At 43.4% G+C, this 21,665-nt stretch overlaps 1 protein-coding gene across 4 annotated transcripts in view; it reads right to left on the bottom strand.

Moving 5' to 3' along the window:
- The window catches only part of BAK1 (BCL2 antagonist/killer 1), a 59,889-nt gene extending 39,202 nt beyond the window's left edge, over positions 1–20,687 (bottom strand). The window contains exons 1-2 of one of the 4 annotated variants that reach the window (XM_040337809.1): positions 20,530–20,687; positions 6,227–6,329 (exon numbers count right to left, since the gene is read on the bottom strand). The gene's annotated coding sequence lies outside the window, so the exon portion shown is untranslated. Of the gene's footprint in view, positions 1–6,226; positions 6,330–7,405; positions 7,429–20,529 lie in introns of those variants that run through there. The other 3 variants (XM_040337810.1, XM_040337811.1, XM_040337812.1) reach the window with 3 other exon arrangements.
- Positions 20,688–21,665: the final 978 nt, after the last annotated feature.

Here is a 21,665-nt window from a genome sequence, read left to right as displayed (position 1 = left end):
CATCCCAGGAGTCTTTAGGAGGAGCAGTTTTTTTTTCAGCTAAGCCTTTGCTCAGCCTCCTGTCTGCATGCCTGAGCTAAGGGCAAATAGATTCCAGGTAGTAAATGCTACATGCATGATCTACCCTTACTCAAGATGACCAGAAATGCTAGGGGGTGCTTTTCAAAATGAGTTATCAACAAAATAAAGCATGAAGACAAATGGATGGATGAGTTTGCTTTGAATTATAAAATGAATTAAAGGGGTTGTAAAAGGAAAACATTTTTTTCCCTAAATAGCTTCCTTTACCTTTGTGCAGTCCTTCTTCACTTACCTCATCCTTCCATTTTGCTTTTAAATGTCCTTATTTCTTATGAGAAATCCTCACTTACTGTTCTTCTGTCTGTAACTCCACACAGTAATCAGAGGCTTTCTTCCCGGTGTGGAGAAAGCCTCTTGAAGGGGAAGGGGGTGAGCAGGAGTGTCAGGACGCCCACTAACACACAGCACCTTTCTCTATCTGCAACGTAGAGAGTGTCCTGACTTGCCTGCTCGCCCCCTCCCCCGACAAGAGGCTTTCTCCACACCAGGGAGAAAGCCTCACATTACTGTGTGGAGTTACAGACAGAAGAACAGGAAGTGAGGATTTCTCAGAAGAAATAAGGACATTTAAAAGCAAAATCGAAGGATGAGGTAAGTGAAGGACTGCACTAAGGTAAAGGAAGCGATTTAGGGGGGAAAAATAAATCCTTTACAACCCATTTGACCATTTAAGGACCGCCTCCTGCACATATACGTTGGCAGAATGGCACAGCTGGGCACATACAGGTACATCCTGTGCTAGTACCCACCCATGGCTCTCGGACCCGATCGCCGCTGGAGTCCCACGATCGGTCCCCGGAGCTGAAGAACGGGAAGAGCTGTGTGTAAACACAGCTTCCCCGTTCTTCACTGTGGCGGCGTTATCGATCGTGTGATCCCTTTTATAGGGGTACACAATCGATGACGTCACACGTACAGCCACACCCCCCTACAGTTGTAAACACACTTCAGGTCACACATAACCCCATAAGCGCCCCCTGTGGTTAACTCCCAAACGGCAATTGTCATTTTCACAGAAAACAATGCATTTTAAATGCATTTTTTGCTGTGAAAATGACAATGGTCCCAAAAATGTGTCAAAATTGTCCCGAAGTGTCCGCCATAATGTCGCAGTCATGAAAAAAAACGCTGATTGCCGTCATTAGTAGTAAAACAATTTTTTTTTTTATAAAAATGCAATAAAACTATCCCCTATTTTGTAAACGCTCTAAATTTTGCGCAAACCAACCGATAAACGCTTATTGACATTTTTTTTTTACCAAAAATAGGTAGAAGAATACGTATCGGCCTAAACTGAGGGAAAAAAAAAAATCATATTTTTGGGGAATATTTATTATAGCAAAAAGTAAAAAATATTGCATTTTTTTCAAAATTGTCGCTCTATTTTTGTTTATAGCGCAAAAAAGAACCACCGCAGAGGTGATCAAATACCATTAAAAGAAAGCTCGATTTGTGGGAAAAAAAGAACGCTAATTTTGTTTGGGAGCCACGTCGCACGACCGCGCAATTGTCTGTTAAAGCGACGCAGTGCCATATCGCAAAACCTGGCCGGGTCCTTTAGCTGCATTTTGGTCCGGGTCTTAAGTGGTTAAATACCCTTTTTGTTTGTGGTGCTCTCCCTAAAAACTCCAAACACTGGCAATATGGTTTCTTTTAGTCCACCCTTTTATAGAAAGGACGCTGGGTTACCATTCCTTTAAATTTTTGGCTCTTGTGATTTAGCCGACAAGGAGTAAAGGGTTATGTACTGCATTCTAGGGCTGCCTTGTTATTTTTTCAATCAGCCAGCAGGCAGATTGAAAAAAAATTAAAAGTGGAATCTCCTATCCATATAAGCAAGAGAATCTTCCCCACTGTGCCATTGTTTTGTCACAGCAGGACTCCGCTGCTGAAACTGCTGATCGAAAATAGTTTACCAACAGTCCCGATTGACAAAAGATGACGGTTTGATTTCTGTTAAGAGGGAATGGCCATAGATAAAACAAAATGGCCAACCTTAAAGTTCTTAATTTGCAATCTTTTTGAACCCTGGGATGTAGCAGCGAACTCAAGAAAGGGTGGGGAGTGTCCAAAACAGTCCCTATTAAGTCATTTGATCCACTCACTGTGCTGTTCCCTTCAGAATGTAAATAACTGCATGCTGCATTCCCATCTCGATAAAGATACATACAGTATCTCACAAAAGTAAGTACACCCCTCACATTTTTGTAAATATTTTATTATATCTTTTCATGTGACAACACTGAAGAAATTACACTTTGCTACAGTGTACATGCTACATGTAAAGTAGTGAGTGTACAACTTGTATAACAGTGTAAATGTGCTGTCCCCTCAAAATAACTCAACACACAGCCAATATTGTCTAAACCACTGGAAACAAAAGTAAGTACACCCCTAAGTGAAAATGTCCAAATTGGGCCCAATAAGCCACTTTCCCTCCCTGATGTCATGTGACTCGTTAGTGTTACAAGCTCTCAGGTGTGAATAGGGAACAGGTGTGATAAATTTGGTGTTATCGCTCTCACTCTCTCATACTGGTCACTGGAAGTTCAAGGATCGGAAAAAAATAATTGTTGCTCTACATAAAGATGGCCTAGGCTATAAGAAGATTGCCAAGACCCTGAAACTGAGCTGCAGCACGGTGGCCAGGAGACCATACAGCGGTTTAACAGCCCTCACCATGGTCGACCAAAGAAGTTGAGTGCACGTGGTCAGCGTCATATGCAGACGTTGTCTTTGGGAAATAAGACATATTATTATTATTATTATTATTATTATACAGAATTTATATAGCGCCAACAGTTTGCGCAGCGCTTTACAACATCAGGGAAGACAGTAGAGTTACAATACAATTCAATACAGAAAGGATCAGAGGGCCCTGCTTGTTCGAGCTTACAGTCTAGAAGGGAGGGTCAAGTGGAACAAAGGGTAGTAGATGTGGGGGATGACATATGGGTGCTGCCAGTAATTCTGCAGAAGTTGAAGGGGTGGGGGGTGGGGTCAGCCTGTCAGTGCTCAGGCCATATGCCGCACACTGCATCAAATTGGTCTGCATGGCTGTCATCCCAGAAGGTAGCCTCTTCTAAAAGGTGATGCCCAAGAAAGCCTGCAAACAGTTTGCTGAACACAAGCAGACTAAGGACATGGATTACTGAGAGTCTGAGACCAAGATAAACTTATTTGGTTCAGATGGTGTCAAGCGTGCATGGCGGCAACCAGGTGAGGAGTACAAAGATAAGTGTCTCTTGCCTATAGTCAAGCATGGTGGTGGGAATGTCATGGTCTGGGGCTGCACGAGTGCTGCTGGTACTGGGGAGCTACAGTTCATTGAAGGAACCATGAATGCCAACATCTACTGTGACATACTGAAGCAGAGCATGATCCCCTCCCTTCGGAATACTGGGCTGCAGGGCATTCTACCATAACGACCACAAACACCTCCAAGATGACCACTGCCTTGCTAAAGAAGATGAGGGTAAAGGTGATGGACTGGCCAAGCATTTCTCCAGACCTAAACCCTATTGATTATCTGTGGAGCATCCTCAAACGAAGGGTGAAGGAGCGCAAGGTCTCCAACATCCACCAGCTCCGTGATTTTGTCATGGAGGAGTGGAAGAGGACTCCAGTGGCAACCTGTGAAGCTCTGGTGAACTCAATGCCCAAGAGGGTTAAGGTAGTGCTGGAAAATATTGGTGGCAAGACAAAATATTGCCACTTTGGGCCCAATTTGGACATTTTTACATAGGGGTAGGGGTGTACTAAGTTTTGTTGCCATCTGTTGAGACCTTAATGGCTGCGTGTTGAGTTATTTTGAGGGGGAATAGCAAAATTGGACACTGTTATACAAGCTGTACACATAATACTTTACATTGTAGCAAAGTGTAATTTCTTCAGTGTTGTCACATGAAAAGAGATAATAAAATATTTACAAAACATGTGAGGGGTGTACTCACTTTTGTGAGATACTGTAAGTATCAGCCTCAGGTTACATATATACTTTTAGTTGAAAGCAAGAGAAACTCTATAAATCTTTATTATTGAGACAACATTACATTTAAAAAAGGTATGTGAACCTTTTTACAATGTTTCCATTAGCAGCAATTCACCAAATCTATTGTAATTGATTTCTGCAATAGCTGAGTTCCGTTAACAATCCATCTCAGTTCTCTAGCAGCCACAATGCAAATGGACCTAATGACAAATCCATTATATCTGGGATCCCCATAGGAATGCATTTTTAACACACAATAAAAATATTGACGTGCACAGGCAAGTATGCTACCTCTAGTTATTGCTGCTGTTTGAAAGTAGACAAACCTGTTCTCTCGTAGTACTTAATATATTTATTATATTTTTCATACACGACAGGACATTATTTTGTATAATACATAAAAAACCTTTACAAATAACACAACAGTCCCTGTTTGCCTGATCGATCCAGTAGGTGTTACCCGCTGATCTGCCAACTCCACTTGTTAAAGTCTTGAAACAGAAATAAAAAACACACGGAGAGCTCTCTGTGGCAATTACTCCCTTAGCCTTAAAATGAACATGGAGCTTCCATCTTGAGCGACAATCTAAAACCAGTAGATTGGGAGTGATCATTACTGGGGCAGGTTAATTGAATGGTTAACCGTTTTTTCAAACATACATGGTAGCCACCACATACTGTTATGGAAACATACACCATTTACAGCATCAGCTGTTGCAATTTTTACTTTTTAAAAAATAGTCTATCACTTGCTGCCACACCCAGACAGGAATAAGACCCCATTCACACCTGAGAGTTTTGTAGCTTTAAGCCTGAAGCTACAAAACGCTGGAGGGGGAAAAAAAATCAATTATTCTGTATGGAGATGGTTCACATCTTCACTACAAAACGCCTGAAGCCAGAAGTTCAAAAACGCCTGAAGCTCAAAAAAGTTCTGGGACTTTTTTTTTTAGGCAGATTTGGGCGTTTTTCTGCTTTTTACATTGGTGACCCTAGACCTGTCCAAAATCGCGGCAAAAAAAACGTGCAAAATCGTGGCAAAACGCTACGCTCAGGTGTGAATGCAGCCTAACACTGCAGTAGCTTTCTACATACCGTATTTTCCGGCGTATAAGACGACTTTCTGGATGCAAAAACATGCATCCAAAGTCGTGGGTCTTCTAATACGCCGGGTACAGTCTCAGTACTCACTTTTTTTTTTTCCAGCGGTGACAGTCCCCCATGCTGCGAGCGTGAATGATTTCAAAGCCGCACCTTCTCTTCAGAGTGTTCTGTGATAGGAAGAACAAAAATCTTCCCAGCAGCGCCTCTGTTCTGTGTTCCTCCTATCACAGATGCCTTCTCATCCTCGGACGAGATGAGAAGACGTCCGTGATAGGCGGAAAACAGAACAGAGGCGCTGCTGGGAAAATTTGTGTGCCGCCTATCACAGAACACTCTGAAGTGAAGGCGCGGCTTTGAAATCATTCACGCTCGCGCTCGCAGCATGGGGGACTGTCACCGCTGGAAAAAAAAAAGTGAGTGTTTGCGGTTATTGCAATGGGGGGCAACAAGTTCAGGCACAGTGGGGGCAAGTGATGACACAGTGAGAGGCAAGTGATGGCAATGTAGGGGCATGTAATGTAATGGCACAGTGGCACAGTCTGGGCATGTAATGTAATGGCACAGTCTGGGCATGTAATGGCACAGTCTGGGCATGTAATGTAATGGCACAGTCTGGGCATGTAATGTAATGGCACAGTCTGGGCATGTAATGTAATGGCACAGTCTGGGCATGTAATGTAATGGCACAGTGAGATTTGAAAAAGCCTGTTTCTGTCAGCGGTTCTGGCTCCCCCTCAGCTTCCAAAAAGACTAGAAGGAAGGGGGTAGTCTTATACAGTGAGTATATCACAAAATCAAAATTTGTCCTGGAAAATTAGGGGGTCGTCTTATACGCCCAGTCGTCTTATACGCCGGAAAATACGGTAGGCAAAGTTCTTCATTAGTTAGCAAATACTTAGTTAAAGCATTTAGAGATTCAGCTTTCAGATTCAGATTTCTAAATATCAGTTTTATGAAAAGAATAGAAAAATGGTACAAGAACTAGTTAGTTACAAAAAAATATATATTATAAAAGCAGACATAAAAAAGGGTTTAAAAGTGGAAAATTACTTCACTGGATTTTGCTTCGTCTTTGGTTCACTGCAAAGTTCCGATCACTTGCAGAATAAATTCGATCTGATGTAGACACCAAACCCGACTAGATTACAACATGCTGAAGTATGAAAAAGACAGAACTAGGTCATGTTTGGTAATTAACAAATCACATAATATGTTTTTTGTATTGTAAAGTATTTTCATAAGTAAATGCAAATGTACCCAGGATAGTTGGCATTAAGCGTAGGTCTGCTGGGCATAATAAAATACCACACACACCCCTCAGACCTTTTGATTGGGTGGCATTTGCCCTGTAACACCTTTTTAGGGGACATAAAAGCTGCTGCATTTGGCAACTGGAGCTCTCGTTCTATGTTGAAAGCTGGACCAATGTAACCATGCAAAATAAATCTTACCTAGATTTCACTTCAGCTCCAAGTATTTTTCTCTGAGTCGCCCCAAAGTCGTACAAGAACCTTTTTCTAAGCGGAGCGACACTTGTCAGGCGGCTGAGCCGCCTGATGAGTCGCCCCTATGTGAACCGGCTCTTAAAGTGGATGTAAACCCAAAACATTTTTTTTTTGGAAAAAAAAAGTCCTTTCCGTCGCCTTGCTTCGAGTGACATACATTACCTCTCACAATGAACTGTGGATCACCCCCCATATTATGATAAACATCCAGGAATGTCCATGTGTCCAAGCTAGTGCACGAGATATGTAAAAACCCTGTCACTCGAAGCAAGGGGACAGAAAGGACTTTTTATTTAGACAGGTTTTTATCTGGAAGTCTGTTAATTTTCACTGAACAATAAAAGTGGATTGCTCAGAGCTGGATTAACTCTGTGTGGCAAGACTGGGCACAGATGATAGGAAATCTTATTCTCTACATTCTGACATAAAAAAAAAAAAATTGGGGTTTACATCCACTTTTAACTTCTATTTGTGTATTTTTGTTGTATTTTGGTAAAACTGATTTCACCGCTAATGTTAATCTTCACTTTTACTTTTTTTTTTACTGTCTGTGTTTGTTTCTGTAAAAAAAAAAATAAGATAATGAAGCCAATGTGGAGGCAGTTTTTGACAAGAAAAGATCCAGGATTTCCTACAGTTCTGAAAGATCTAGCTGGAAGCTAAATTTAAAGCTGAAGTTTAAGAGAGTAGTATGTTTTTTTTTTTTTTATATATTCATACTTACCTAGGTGCATGCAGCATCAGACCGAAGCCGCAGCTGTCACAGTAGACCATTTCTGTACAGACTGAAGGTAAAGCAAGAATTCAGCTTTAGTTTAATCTTGAAAATACTGCATAAGATACATTGGTGGTCTATATTTATAGGAAACTTTTCTGTTCAGAAAAAAAAAAAAAAAAAAAGTGTTCTAGATAGCCCACCCCCTCACTGCTGATAAATGCGATTTGCCACCTTAAAAAGCTTTCAAAAACCACAAGAAAAGTTCTGTGTATGTTTAAAGCAGAACTCCAGGATTATTTCTCTCCCCCCCAATGCATGGGTTAACTGCTCATTCTGTCCATGGGCCAGGCTCACTATGCAAGCTGCTTAGGGCCCTGCAAAGCTGCGGAGGAATGCCGCTTCCCCACATCTCTCACTGGAGGTGGACTGTTTCTGTCATCCCAACGTCCAGAGCCGGTCTAGAGAAAGACCGCTAGATTGCAGGGAGGCAGAAGCAACAGGGACCAGTCTTGCGCATGAAGGATAGGCAGATTAGGCAAGTATCTCCGCTCTCCTCACGCCAAGCAGTTAACCCATGCAGTACGGGCATGGGTTTTGAGCTTACACGCGACTGAGGTCCTTCCCCTCTGCTCCCATGTGAAAGTACACGGGTCTCTTGAATGCCCACTCAGGTGCTGCTTTATGGGAAAAAGAATTGAGCATTATATGTCTCCCATACCTAAACGTAGTTACAGCAGGTGAATCAGTGGCGCAAGGAGGGTAATTATCAGCAGCAGAGCCAACAAGCAAACAGGTTACTTTGCCCTAAATCATGGGTCTTCAAGCTATGGCCCTCCAGTTGTATAGGAACTACAATTCCCATCATGCCTAGTCATGTTTGTGAATGTCAGAGTTTTACAATGCCTCATGGGATGTGTAGTTCCGCAACAGGGCCATAGTTTGAGGATCCCTGCCCTAAATGGCCCACATAAAAAACCTGTAGGTCTCATATAGAGGTATTGGGGGCTTTTACGAAAGGCAAATCCACTTTGCACTTGTAGTTTGCACTTGTAGTGTAAAGTGCACTTGAATTTGGGGAAGCTCTGCTGATATTTTCATCCAATCATGTGCAAGCTAAAATGCTGTTATTTTCCTTGCATGTCCCCCTCGGCTCTACAGCGACTGCCCTTCCAAGTGCACTTTCAGTGCAATTTTAAGAGCACTTTTCACTTGTAGTGCAAAGTGGATTTGCTTTTCGTAAATAACCCCCATTGTGTGCTCGCAGGGGGGACGCGACACTGTGGCCAATATGAAAGCAGAGAAATTGGGTATAAAAGGTATGGTCTGAATCTCCAGCACAGATGGGTGCTTGCTATCCAGCAAAGATAAACTTAAAAAACAAATAATTACATTTTTTGTTTGCGGGAGCAGAGACAGCCAAACCTCTAAATCATAAAGTGTCAGTAAAGGAGAAGCATGTTGGACCCCGCAATTACTCCTCCCCAGGACACAGCTAGATATATTAAACCGATAAACATATGCGTTACTGAGCGGGCCAGTGTTTCTGTGCTGGGACCATGCTCACTGCTGGCAGACCAAGCTTTCAAAGACAGCTCTCACTCCCGACAAATGATTGGTAGATGGCAGGATGCTGGGGATCGCCGATCCTTCCTGCCCCTGGTTATTTAGAACATTTTTCAAGGACACTGGGATGGCCAGGATGGGGGTTAAAATAACATGTTTAAAGCGGAGGTTCACACAAAAAGTGAACCTCCGCTTTTTGGATGCACATTTGGCACCTTTCAGGGTGGAGGGGGGTGCAGATACCTGTCTGAGATAGGTATTTACACCACTTCCGGGTCTGATCCCCATGGGGAATCCAGCCTGTGACGTCACTCCCCCCCCGCTGTCTTCTGGGAAACACAGTTCCCAGGAGAGAGCGGCGACCAGCCAGTGACGTGCCCGTCAGGCTTCACTTCCTGTTTCCTTCCGAGGATGGCGGCGGAAGCAGCCGAGGACTGAGCGAATGCTCAGCCTCGGCTGCTGACAACGCGGGCGCGCTGGACAGGTAAGTGTCCATTTTTGTTAAAGTCAGCAGCTGCCGTATTTGTAGCTGCTGACTTTAAAAAAGAAAAAAAATCAGCGTAACCTCCACTTAAATCCATATTTTTTTGTCAGGGCATAAACAACTATCCTTTCAGAATGAGGCAGAATGTAATATGTATTGTGCAGCACAGTCTATATGAAGTGGTGTGGAATAGGGAGTGTAAAGCAGTGTGAACTATGCACTGTGGAAAGGGGCAAGTACAGCATGGTGTACAGAATAAGCGGTATGGAATAGGAAACACACAGCAGAAGAATGTGGTTTGTCAAACTGAAAGTACAGATTAGTGTGCAGAATGAGGCAATGTGGCTAGGAAATGTATGGTGCACCATTTAAAGCGGTACTAAACTGCTGTGTTTTTTTTTGTTTGTTTGTTTTGCAACCTGCAAGGTAAAGCCATAATGTGCTAGTATGCATCACATACTAGACCATTACTGGATGTGAAACTTACCTGAAAACAAAGCCCTCCAGGGCCGCGCTGTCACCACTGAGAGGGTTTCCCTCTTCACCCGGTCTTCCTTCCAGGTGGCCGCTGCCCTGATGACTTCACTCCCGTGCTTGCACGAGGAAGCCGCTGCTTACGGCACAGGACTCTGAAGGAATGGCCTCCTTCAGAGCGCATGTGCTGGTGATTATAGGATTACCTATAGGTAAAATTCAGAGATGGGTGTTTACTCCCACTTTGACATGGAGTAACACACTAAGTGTAAAGCAGTAAAACACATTCTTCATTGAGCACCCCAATGCACATGTAGAGCACATATTTTTTTGTGCACCTAAACATACAAAGCACTGCACCACGTATACTTGTGTGCACAAAATGCGCACAGTGCCCCCAATAAAGAGAGACCCTGCAGGTGCCTCTGTTTACTGGGTGCATATTGCATAGTGACAGCGCACACCCGTCCACCAATGGTGTAGAGTTGGATGCCAATTTTTGGAGTGCGTTTTTTAAATTAGGATGCCAAAATTGGGCACAGCTAGTTCGCCTATTAAATGCCTGTGATCAAGTTGTCATTAGAAAGCTCAGATTACAGGCAAAAACAAAATGCACAGAGCCAATAAGAGTGCCTCTGTGCCTTGTGATCACTGTGATGGCTGCACACAGTGATCACAAATTTAAACACGGTTTGTGTTTACATTTGAGAGTCCTCCCCTTAATTCTTTGCCACAAGGCATATTGACCATAAAGTGGGCACGCGACTACCATTTTTTAAAGGGAAAACCCTGTTGACAAATGGTTAAAGAATTTACTGCTGGTCCCCAACTTTTAAAGGGGCACACACACACACCACCAACACTTAAAGAGGCCCTCACCAATGACCACTACCATAAGGGGAGCACTAACTCCTGACCATTAAACTCTGCAAGCTTTAACTACTTCCATACCGCGCCTATTCTGGCACTTCTCTCCTACATGTAAAAATCATAATTTTTTTTACTAAAAAGTTACTCAGAACCCCCAAATATTGTGTATATATATATTTTTAGCAGACTCCCTAGGGAATAAAGTGGCGGTCATTGCAACTTTTTATCTTGCACGATATTTGCGCAATAATTTTTCAAACGCCTTTTTTTGGAAACAAAAAAACGGTTTCATGAATTAAAAAAAAAAAAATAACAAAAACAGTAAAGTTAGCCCAATTTTTTTGTATAATGTGAAAAATTATGTCACGCCGAGTAAATAGATACCCAACTTGTCATGCTTTAAAAATTGCGCACACTCATGGAATGGTGCCAAACTTCGGTACTTAAAAATCTCCATAGGCGACACTTTTTTTTTTTTTTTTTACAGGTTATCAGTTTAAAGTTACAGAGGAGGTCTAGTGCTAGAATTATTGCTCTCGCTCCAACGCACGTGGCGATACCTCACATGTGTGGTTTGAACAGCGTTTACATATGTGGGCGGGACTTACGTGCGCATTCGCTTCTGAGCGCAAGCTACTGTGGACAGGGGCATATATATATATATTTATATATTTTTTTTATACTTTAAATTATTTTTATTTTTTGCACTTTAAAAAAAAATAAAACATTTTGATCGCTTTTATTCCTATCACAAGGAATGTAAACATCCCTTGTAATAGGAATAGTGTGCGACAGGTCCTCTTTATGGAGAGATGGAAATGTGTAGTGGGAATGCTCTCAGCATAGACCCTCAGAGCCACCTTATAAATGTGTTAACCTCAGCAGGAAGAGGTTAAATAACATGGTGCGGAGTATTTAACGCTTTTAGGCTCCATGCACACTGAAGCTGATAAACTGTAGTTTATCGGCATTTTGGCTTTTTTTTTTAAAAACAAATAAACTGAACTCTATGTTGGCCTATGTGCCCATGCACACCTGGGCGTTTTTTACTGTTGATGAGCTTTGGAGTTTATTGGCTTTTTTCTGAACGCCTGAAATTTGCATTCAAAGTGCCGTTTTTCGGCGGGAAAAAAAAATGCTAAAAAACGCTCAAAAACGCAGGTGCCAGTGTTTTTTTTTTTTTTTTTTATCCATTGAAAGAAAAAAAATAAAAGAAAAAAAGGCTACACTGAAAAACGCTGATTAAAGCTATTGCAAAAACGCTAAAAAACATTGAAAGGCAAAGCTACTGGCGTTTTTTTATAGCTTTTTTTAGCTTCAGTGTGCATGGAGCCTAAGGCCCCATACTCACGACCAAACATGTCTGCTGAAACTGGTCCGCGGGCCAGTTTCAGCAGACATGTTCGGTCGTGTGTGGGCGCGAGCGGGCCGAATTCCAGCAAACATTTGCCCGCCGGGCCTTTTCCCAGCAGACAAATATTCCTGGACGTGTTTTAAAACCGTCCGCTGGAATCCTGCCCGCTCGGACATGTACGGTCGTCAGTACAGACCTACCGTACATGTCCAGGCGCCCGCCGTCCCTCGCATGCGTCGAATGACTTCGACGCATGCGTGGAAGCATTTTAAAGGCGGGCCGCCCACGTCGCTGCGTCATTGTCGCGGCGACACCGCGTCATCGACGCGGCGACACCGCGGACACGCCCCGCGTATTGTTTACGCGCGGAGTTCTGTACGATGGTGTGTACAACCATCGTACAGAAGCCCTCTGGCAGACATGTATGGTGAAAACGGTCCGACGGACCGCTTTCACCATACATGTTTGTTCGTGTGTACCCGGCCTTAAAGGGTCACTAAAGGAAAAAAAATGTTTGCTAAATAGCTTCCTTTACCTTACTGCAGTCCTGGTTTCATGTCCTCATTGTTCGTTTTTGCTGTAATCCTTCTCTGAACACTTCCTGGTTGTCTGTTTCCTGATAACCACAGTACTGGGAGCTTTCTCTCTGTGGTCACTAATCAAGGAGGTGTAATTACTGTGGGGCAGATTCTCGTAGATCGCCGCATCTCTGCGGCGGCGTAAGGTATCTCATTTACATTACGCCGCCGCAAGTTTTACGGGCAAGTGCTTGATTCACAAAGCACTTGCCTGTAAAGTTGCGGCGGCGTAGCGTAAATCCCCTGGCGCAAGCCCGTCTAATTCAAATTAGGCAGGTAGGGGGCGTATAGTATTTAAATTAGGCGCGTTCCCGCGCCGAACCTAATGCGCATGCGCCGTCCCTAAAATTTCCCGACGTGCATTGCGCTAAATGACGTCGCAAGGACGTCATTGGTTTCGACGTGAACGTAAATGGCGTCCAGCCCTTTTTACGGACGACTTACGCACACAACGTAAATTTTTTAATTTCGACGCGGGAACGACGGCCATACTTAACATTGGTTGCACCTCATATAGCAGGGGCAACTTTACGCGTCGCAAATCTAACGTGAACGTCGTAACTTCACTGCGTCGACCGGGCGTACGTTCGAGAATTCGCGTATTTTGCTAATTTGCATACCCGACGGGGAAAACGACGGAGGCGACACCTAGCGGCGAAAAAAAAAATCGCATTCAAGATCCGACAGCGTAAGAGCCTTACGCCTGTCGGATCTAATGGTTATCTATGCGTAACTGATTCTAAGAATCAGTCGCATAGATACGACGGCCCAGATTAGGACTTACGGCACATTGCACATTGCGTTGCACCGTCGTAAGCCCTTTGAGAATCTGGGCCTGTGTGTCTAAAACCCCTTAGCACCAATCAGTTTTGTTTTACAAACCATCACTGCCCTGTATTGGTTCTGACATCACAGAACCAGGAAACAGCATGCAAAAACGAAACTGAAACTGTAGGTACATTATATGATTGATTTGTAATCATTTTTTTGTTTGTTTACAAATGATTTTATTATATCAAAAGGTCAAAGATTAAATACAGAGTCATTACAGAAGCAAAAGGTACATTCAAACTAAACAGGCTTGTACTTGACATGAGATACATGAAACATATAAAGATGAAAATGGTAAAACATTACAGTCCAGCTACATTATGGACATCTGATAAGTTCGTAAAAAAAAGAAAAAAAAAAAAAAAAATTAGTGGATAGAGTAAGGCCCCTTTCAGACGTCCGCTCCGTCTGTCCGTTCATTACAAGTCCGTTAACGGACTTGTAATGAATCCCTATGGGGACGTGTCCGTTAGCGGATGGAGCATCCGCTAGCGTCCGTGTCAGTCGGGTTCCGCTTTTCCGAACGGAAGAAACCCTATTTTTCTTCCGTTCGGCGGAACGGACCGGATGCAGACGGACAGACGGACCGTCTGCATCCGGTCCCCCATAGGGGAGAGCGGAGCAGAGACAGGGCGGTCCCTGCAATGTGTGCGGGGACCGCCCTATCCGCCGACAGCTCAGCGGGGATTCCCGCTGAGCTTTGGCGGACACACGGAGCGGACCCAGAAACGCTGCCCTCGGTGTGAAAGAGCCCTTAGAAAATATTCACGGAAGTGCTATATCCCAAGGGGACCATTTCTTTTTGAAAATATGCATTGTGTCAAAGAGAGTATGGTGGATTAGCTCTGAGAGTTTGATTTGTTCCATTCTATTTAAAACCTGGGACCATGGGACATTTGAAGAGTGCCAATTAAAAGCAATCATCCAGTGGATTGAATTAAATTTTTAAAAGGAATCAGTTATCTATACCCTGTAAACAGTCATTTCAGCAAAAAAAATAAAAATTCCTTTACAACTCCTTTAAAGTTTTATTGGAGTTTACCATTTGTTTTTGCTACAAGGGGTGTTTGATAAACAGCCCAGAATTTATAATAATATTTTGTTGCAGATATAAAACATACGGTAACATACTGATAACTCGGAAACAACTGTTTTAGGCTGAAGGAACTTTTCATTCAGTGAACCAGCAGGAAGTTGCACCAGCATCATGATCTGACAGTTGTGGCCATAAAGTTTGAACTACTAGACTTTACAAACGCTTATAAAAGCATGCAACAATGTATACTATTTGTTAGAAGGGAAAAACTTGGGCGCTACCATGTGTAGTTTTTAAGCAAATCCTTAAAAAAAAACACACACACACACACATCAAACTCCAGTGGATATAGTGAAAATAAAAAATAAATATATAGTACATGTATAGTGACCGTGAATTAGCTGCGACCACTTAGTAGTGTACTCAATAAAAACCGTGACCCGTGAGCAAGTCTTATTAGACGAAACGTCGGGAGGAGACGTACTGACGTCACCGAGATTTGAGGACTACACGTTCTACTACCGGCCGGATCCTTTTTGCTGTTTTTAAAGTTACCTATGTAAGTGTACTACGTTTTTGCTTAATAAATGCCTAAGCGTTATCACACCATTGTGAGCTTTCTTCTCCATGACTGCTGATTGCCTGGTGTATCTTGGTGAATCCGAGGACTGGTTTGGGAGAAGTTCTTTCCAGTGGCTGCCCACATCCCCCTTGTGCTTTTGATCTATCTATACCTAGAGCTCTGGTAAGGGTCAGTGTGCATATTGGTGGTGGTTTGCATGTCACACTGTCCGTCTGCCAGTCACAAGGGGAGTATTTGTGTGTGATTACCTGACAATATCACACTATCCAGTTTTATTTTATTTGTTTGCTCTCTGGATGTTCCACTGATTAACTGCTGGGAAGACTCTATCAAGATCTTGATCTCCTGTGCAGCCCAGTTGTTTGGCTAATCTGCTTGGTTTGATCCTTTGGATCTGAAAATCTGGTAAGGGTCAGCATTTTCAGGGAACAGCGATCCAGTTATTTTCACACGTTGTGATTCCATATGAAATTTGATTATGCACATAACTTTCACAGAGTTTATATTTGATTAAAGAAGATTCTTCTTTTCTCCTTGGGACTTTATAGTGCTCACTATTTTTTGATAAGTCACGTTTTTTTAGCGCAACTCCACTCCTTCTTTTCATAGTATTTTTTGTTTGTATAAACATTTTGAGTTTGCAGCTGTTTTTTATTGCCATAGATAAGCGCACCTTTTTTCACTTTTGCATATACTATTTGTTAGAAGGGAAAAACTTGGGCGCTACCATGTGTAATTTTTAAGCAAATCCTTAAAAAAACACACACACACACATCAAACTCCAGTGGATATAGTGAAAATAAAAAATAAATATATAGTACATGTATAGTGACCTTGAATTAGCTGCGACCACTTAGTAGTGTACTCAATAAAAAACTGTGTAATCGAATGTAAAAGGAAGAGATGAGAGTGGTGCGCTTCCTTATTCGATAACGTGCCATAAAATAATATACTCAAAGAATGAATATAATAATGAATATCCAAACATACAAATAAATAAATGTAAATAAAAGTCCAACTAAAGCCCAATGGTAAGAGTCAATTCATATAGAGGTAAAAATCGCATAAGGATAACTTGATAGAAGAAAAAACAGACAAAACATCAATCCAAACATCAACTGTTAAATTTATGAAATGGCTGCTCACCTCCAACAATGACCCAAAAGGTCAAACAAAGCTCATCAGATAGCGAGATAAGGAATCCTGCTGATATCTGACTATCTGATGAGCTTTGTTTGAGCTTTTGGGTCAGTGTTGGAGGTGAGCGGCCAATTCATAAATTTAACAGTCCATGTTTGGATTGATGTTTTGTCTGTTTGTTCTTCTATCAAGTTATCCCAATGAGATTTTTACCTCTATATGAATTGACTCTTACTATTGGGCTTTAGTTGGACTTTTATTTATATGTTTGGATACTCATATTTATTCTTTGAGTATATTATTTTATGGTACATTATTGAATAAGCGCACCTCTCTCATCTCTACCTTTTACAATGCATACTATTTTTCTACTGCCAGTCAGCATACTTTTTAAACCACAGCAACAGGAGAAAAGGGGCTCTTGCTGGAAATGTCTATAAAATACAATGTAGCAGTATTGACACACTCCATTCAAACACTTGCAACAGAACTGATGGCCTAGAAGCAGGGGTCTCCAAACTATGGCCCTCCAGGTGTTCAGGAACTACAATTCCCATCATGTTCAGTCATGTCTGAATGTCAGAGTTTTACAATGCACCATGGGACTTGTAATTTCACAACAGCTGGAGGGCAGTAGTCAGTGGGGTCACTAGGGTTGGTGCCACCCGATGCGAAAAAAAATGGTGTCACCCCCAACCTCAGTATAGACCCCCCTCCCGCAGGACAGACCCCCTTCACTAACTACAGACCCCCCTCCTACAGCAAAGACCCCTCTCACCAAGTACAGACCCCCTCCATCAATATAGACCCCTCCATCAGTACAGACACCCCCACCCAAGTGCAAAACCCCCATCAGTACAGACACCCCCACCTTAGTGCAGACCCCCATCAGTACAGACACCCCCACCTCAGTGCAGACCCCCCCCCCTATCAGTACAGATGCCCCCCCTATCAGTACAGATGCCCCCCCTTAGTGCAGACCCCCCTCAGTACAGTCACCCCCCCTCCACAGCATTACAGACACCCACCCTAGTGCAGACCCCCCAGCATTACAGACCCCCAGCAGTATAGACCCCCCCCCCTTACATACCTCAGAACTAAGGATGAGCTCTGGCGTGTTCGCATAGAACACGTGCAGAGCCCGCCAGGAAGTGTGCACGGCGCTGTGCTAATCACAGCCAGGGAGACATTGTCCCGATGCTCGGTTGCAGGGATCGTGAAATGTTATTAGCGCAGCGCCGTGCTCACTTCCTGGCGGGCTCTGCACGTTTTCTATGCGAACACGCCAGAGCTCATCCTTACGCAGAACAGCACTGACAGTCTGATGCACACACTGTGTCCCTCGAGCACGGGCAGCTCCTCCTCCTCTGTGGATGTAAACAGAGAGGAGGAGGCAGCTTCGGTCCACCCCGCTGAGGTACACAGCAGCGCGAGGCACAGCTGATCAGGGCGCTGTGACTGGCCAGAGCAGCGATGACGTCACTCCCACGCATGCCGCCACTAACGGCATTATCGCCACTAGAAGAGGCACGCTCAGTGCATCGATGCCGCTATTATTTGCAAATATCTCCTAAACCTTTTAGGTTTGGGAGATTTTTCTTGCACCTACAGATAAGCCTTAATCTAGGCTTACCAGTAGGTTAAAGTGGTTGTAAAGTGGTTTAACAAAAAAAAAAAAGGGCAAATTCAATGGACTACTCAGTCTTTTTCCATGTTTCTTACCTGGATACTTACCTTGTCAGCTGTTTCCCTTTATTGATCAGGTTCAAATATCTTTGCTGAAGGTTTACTCTCTTAGGTTGGCTCTGTTGTCTTACAGGGTCCTACAGAGCCACGCTTATGTGCATACTCTTGGGGGGGGGGGGATACTTGCCCGGACTGACAGCATAAAGGACAGGGCACACCTGTGCAGTGGCACTGAGACTCATAGGTCGTGCAACCCTGAGGAGGAAGAACAGGCAACATCCCTGTGTGGTTACCATTGTACGCCTTCTAGAATTTCAGGGATGTGGTGCAGACTAAGCTGGAGGCTGTTCTGCTAAGCACATCAGATTGTACGAGTGGCCATTTTCAAACACATGTTTGTATGAACATTCATACTAAAATACTCGATGACATGATGAATGTTATTCAAGAATACTTAAAAAAAAAAAAAAAAAGAAAAAAAAAAGTTTACTTTCATTTTCGCAGTGAATGAACTTTCCTGAAAAACCACATTCACAAATAGAAATACAAAAACAAAATGTCGATTTGAACTTACTAACGATTAGAAAATAGAACAAATTAAGCAAACATTTTCAGCAACATTTTACTTTTGTATGGCCAGCTTAAAGGGGTTGTAAAGGTAATTTTTTCCCCCTAAATAGCTTCCTTTATCTTAGTGCAGTCCTCCTACACTTACCTCATCCTTCCATTTTGCTTTTAAATGTCTTTATTTCTTCTGGGAAATCCTCACTTCCTGTTCTTCTGTCTGTAACTACACACAGTAATGTGACACTTTCTCCCTGGTGTGGAGAAAGCCTCTTGAGGGGGCAAGCAGGAGTGTCAGGACACCCACTAACACACAGCTCCTTTCTCTATCTGCAAAGTAGAGAGTATCCTGACACTCCTGCTCACCCCCTCAAGAGGCTTTCTCCACACCAGAGAGAAAGTGTCACATTACTGTGTGGAGTTACAGACAGAAGAACAGGAAGTGAGGATTTCTCAGAAGAAATAAGGACATTTAAATGCAAAATCGAAGGATGAGGTAAGTGAAGGGGGACTGCACTAAGGTAAAGGAAGCTATTTAGGGAAAAAAAATAAAATAAATACCTTTACAACCCCTTCAAGTCCACCTGCACTTTTTATGTAAAAGAGCACCAGCTTCCAATCAACTGGCCCTTATACATGAGCATCCGCTCCATAGGGCAAGGGGGTGCAATTGACCCCCCCTGAAAAATCTAAAGGAGCCAGATCCTAGGCCGGATGTCACACAGGCACAGCGAGCAGAGTGAAGCCCCCCCCCCCCACCTGCTGTGCCTGTGCTGCGCTGATCTGAGGTACTGAATGAGATGGGGGAGGGGGGTCCGTCTGTGCTCAAGGGAGGGGGGGGTTTGTGCTAAATGGGGGGTCCATCTGTGCTGAAGGGGGGGGGGGGTCTGTACTGAAGGGGGCATGTGCTGAAGGGGGGTATGTGCTGAAAGAGGGGTCTGTGTGGAATGGGGGGGGGTTCTGTGCTGAAGGGGGGGGTCCATCTGTGCTGAATGGACAGGTCTGTGCTGAAGGGGGGTCTGTACATTCTCTAGGCTATATTTATATGGGCATGGAGCGAAGCTGAATTATCTCAAGAGCTATTTCACACTGCCGCGTTATCGGCAAAGCGGCGCTTTACCATCGTTCTAGCTGCACTATTTGGCCGCTAGCGGGGTGCTTTTATCCCCCGCTAGCGTTTGAAGAAAGGGTTAAATGCGACTGTGTATCGCTGAAGCGCCCCCCCCCCCTGAAAAAAATGTCAGCGGACGCCCATGCCCATATGAATTGTATGCCAAGAAAGAATATTACGTTTTAGTACTATTTTAACCCCTTGCTGTCCTTTAGGTGGGTTGTGATGCCCAAGGCTGGTAAGAGGGGTCCGTGATCAAGTGGCACTGCGAATGGCTCCAGGATGCTGACATTATCAGGAACCTGTCCTATCAGATGCTGATTGATGGGAGTTGACTGTGAGCTCTTGTTGACAGCTTGGTCACAATTCTGGGGACACTGAGGGGAGTGCACCCCAGAACAATCAAGTGACATACTATATATATATATATATATATATATATATATATATATATATATATATATATATATATATATATATATATATATATATATATATATATATATATATATATATATTGTAACTGTGCCTGGGTATTGTGACAGCAGAGCGGGTGGGCCCTATTTACATATAGCTGGAAATAAATGGGTTAAACATCAGCTTCAAAGTGTAAAAATATATCCCCTATATTACAGTGTGCACTCATGTTCTGTTAAAGTATTCCACAAATCAAAGGGTGAGGTCTGGATGGCCCCATCTATAACATCTGTATGACTGTCTCAATGGACAGGCTAGCCTCATGCTGGAAGTCCCAGCAATCTACACAGATGACACATACAGCCACACAAACTTTCCATCCAACGCAATGCATTTATCAGCCTGATCCCAAGAGCTGACACTTGGCCAGAGCACTCACCCTAAGGATCTTTTCTTCCTTCCACAGCCCTAGAAGACTGACCTAGGACGGAAGACAGGTCCTGCACCCCACGCTGACTCCTTCCTGGAGGATGGCGATGGGCCGGCCGAGGTGTTAACACTTCATGTTCTGGAGGAGGAGGGCGGGGGACGAGAAGTGCTGCACACTCAGAGGAAGTGCTGTCCTGTGTATGAGAGAGAGAGAGAGAGCACTGATAGAGAGAGAGAGAGAGATAGAGCACTGGTAGGCATACACAGAGAAATAACACTGATAGACATAGAGAAAGAGAGAGACCATTGATAGATAGACAGAGAGAGAGAGAGCACTGATAGAGAGAGAGTGAGATAGAGCACTGGTAGGCATACACAGAGAGAGAACACTGATAGACATAGAGAAAGAGAGAGACCATTGATAGATAGACAGAGAGAGAGAGCACTGATAGAGAGAGAGTGAGATAGAGCACTGGTAGGCATACACAGAGAGAGAACACTGATAGACATAGAGAGAGAGATAGAGCACTGAGAGAGAGAGAGCACTGATAGACATACACAGAGAGAGAGAGCACTGATAGACATACAGAGAGAGATAGAGCACTGATAGAGAGAGAGTGAGATAGAGCACTGGTAGGCATACACAGAGAGATAACACTGATAGACATAGAGAAAGAGAGAGACCATTGATAGATATACGAGAGAGAGAGAACACTGATAGACTTAGAGAAAGAGAGGGAGAGCACTGAATACACTGATAGACATACAGAGAGAGACCACTGATAGATATACCAAGAGAGAGCACTGAAAAACTTAGAGAAAGAGAGGGAGAGCATTGATAGACATACAGAGAGAGAGAGTGAAATAGAGCACTGGTAGGCATACACAGAGAGAGAACACTGATAGACATAGAGAGAGAGATAGAGCACTGAGAGAGAGAGAGCACTGATAGACATACACAGAGAGAGAGAGCACTGATAGACATACAGAGAGAGATAGAGCACTGATAGAGAGAGAGTGAGATAGAGCACTGGTAGGCATACACAGAGAGATAACACTGATAGACATAGAGAAAGAGAGAGACCATTGATAGATATACGAGAGAGAGAGAACACTGATAGACTTAGAGAAAGAGAGGGAGAGCAC

This window comes from Rana temporaria, chromosome 2, assembly GCF_905171775.1.
Source record: "Rana temporaria chromosome 2, aRanTem1.1, whole genome shotgun sequence".
Lineage (NCBI taxonomy): Eukaryota > Metazoa > Chordata > Amphibia > Anura > Ranidae > Rana > Rana temporaria.
The sequence above is the reverse complement of the archived record's forward strand: the minus strand, read 5'-3'. Positions and strand labels throughout refer to the sequence as shown.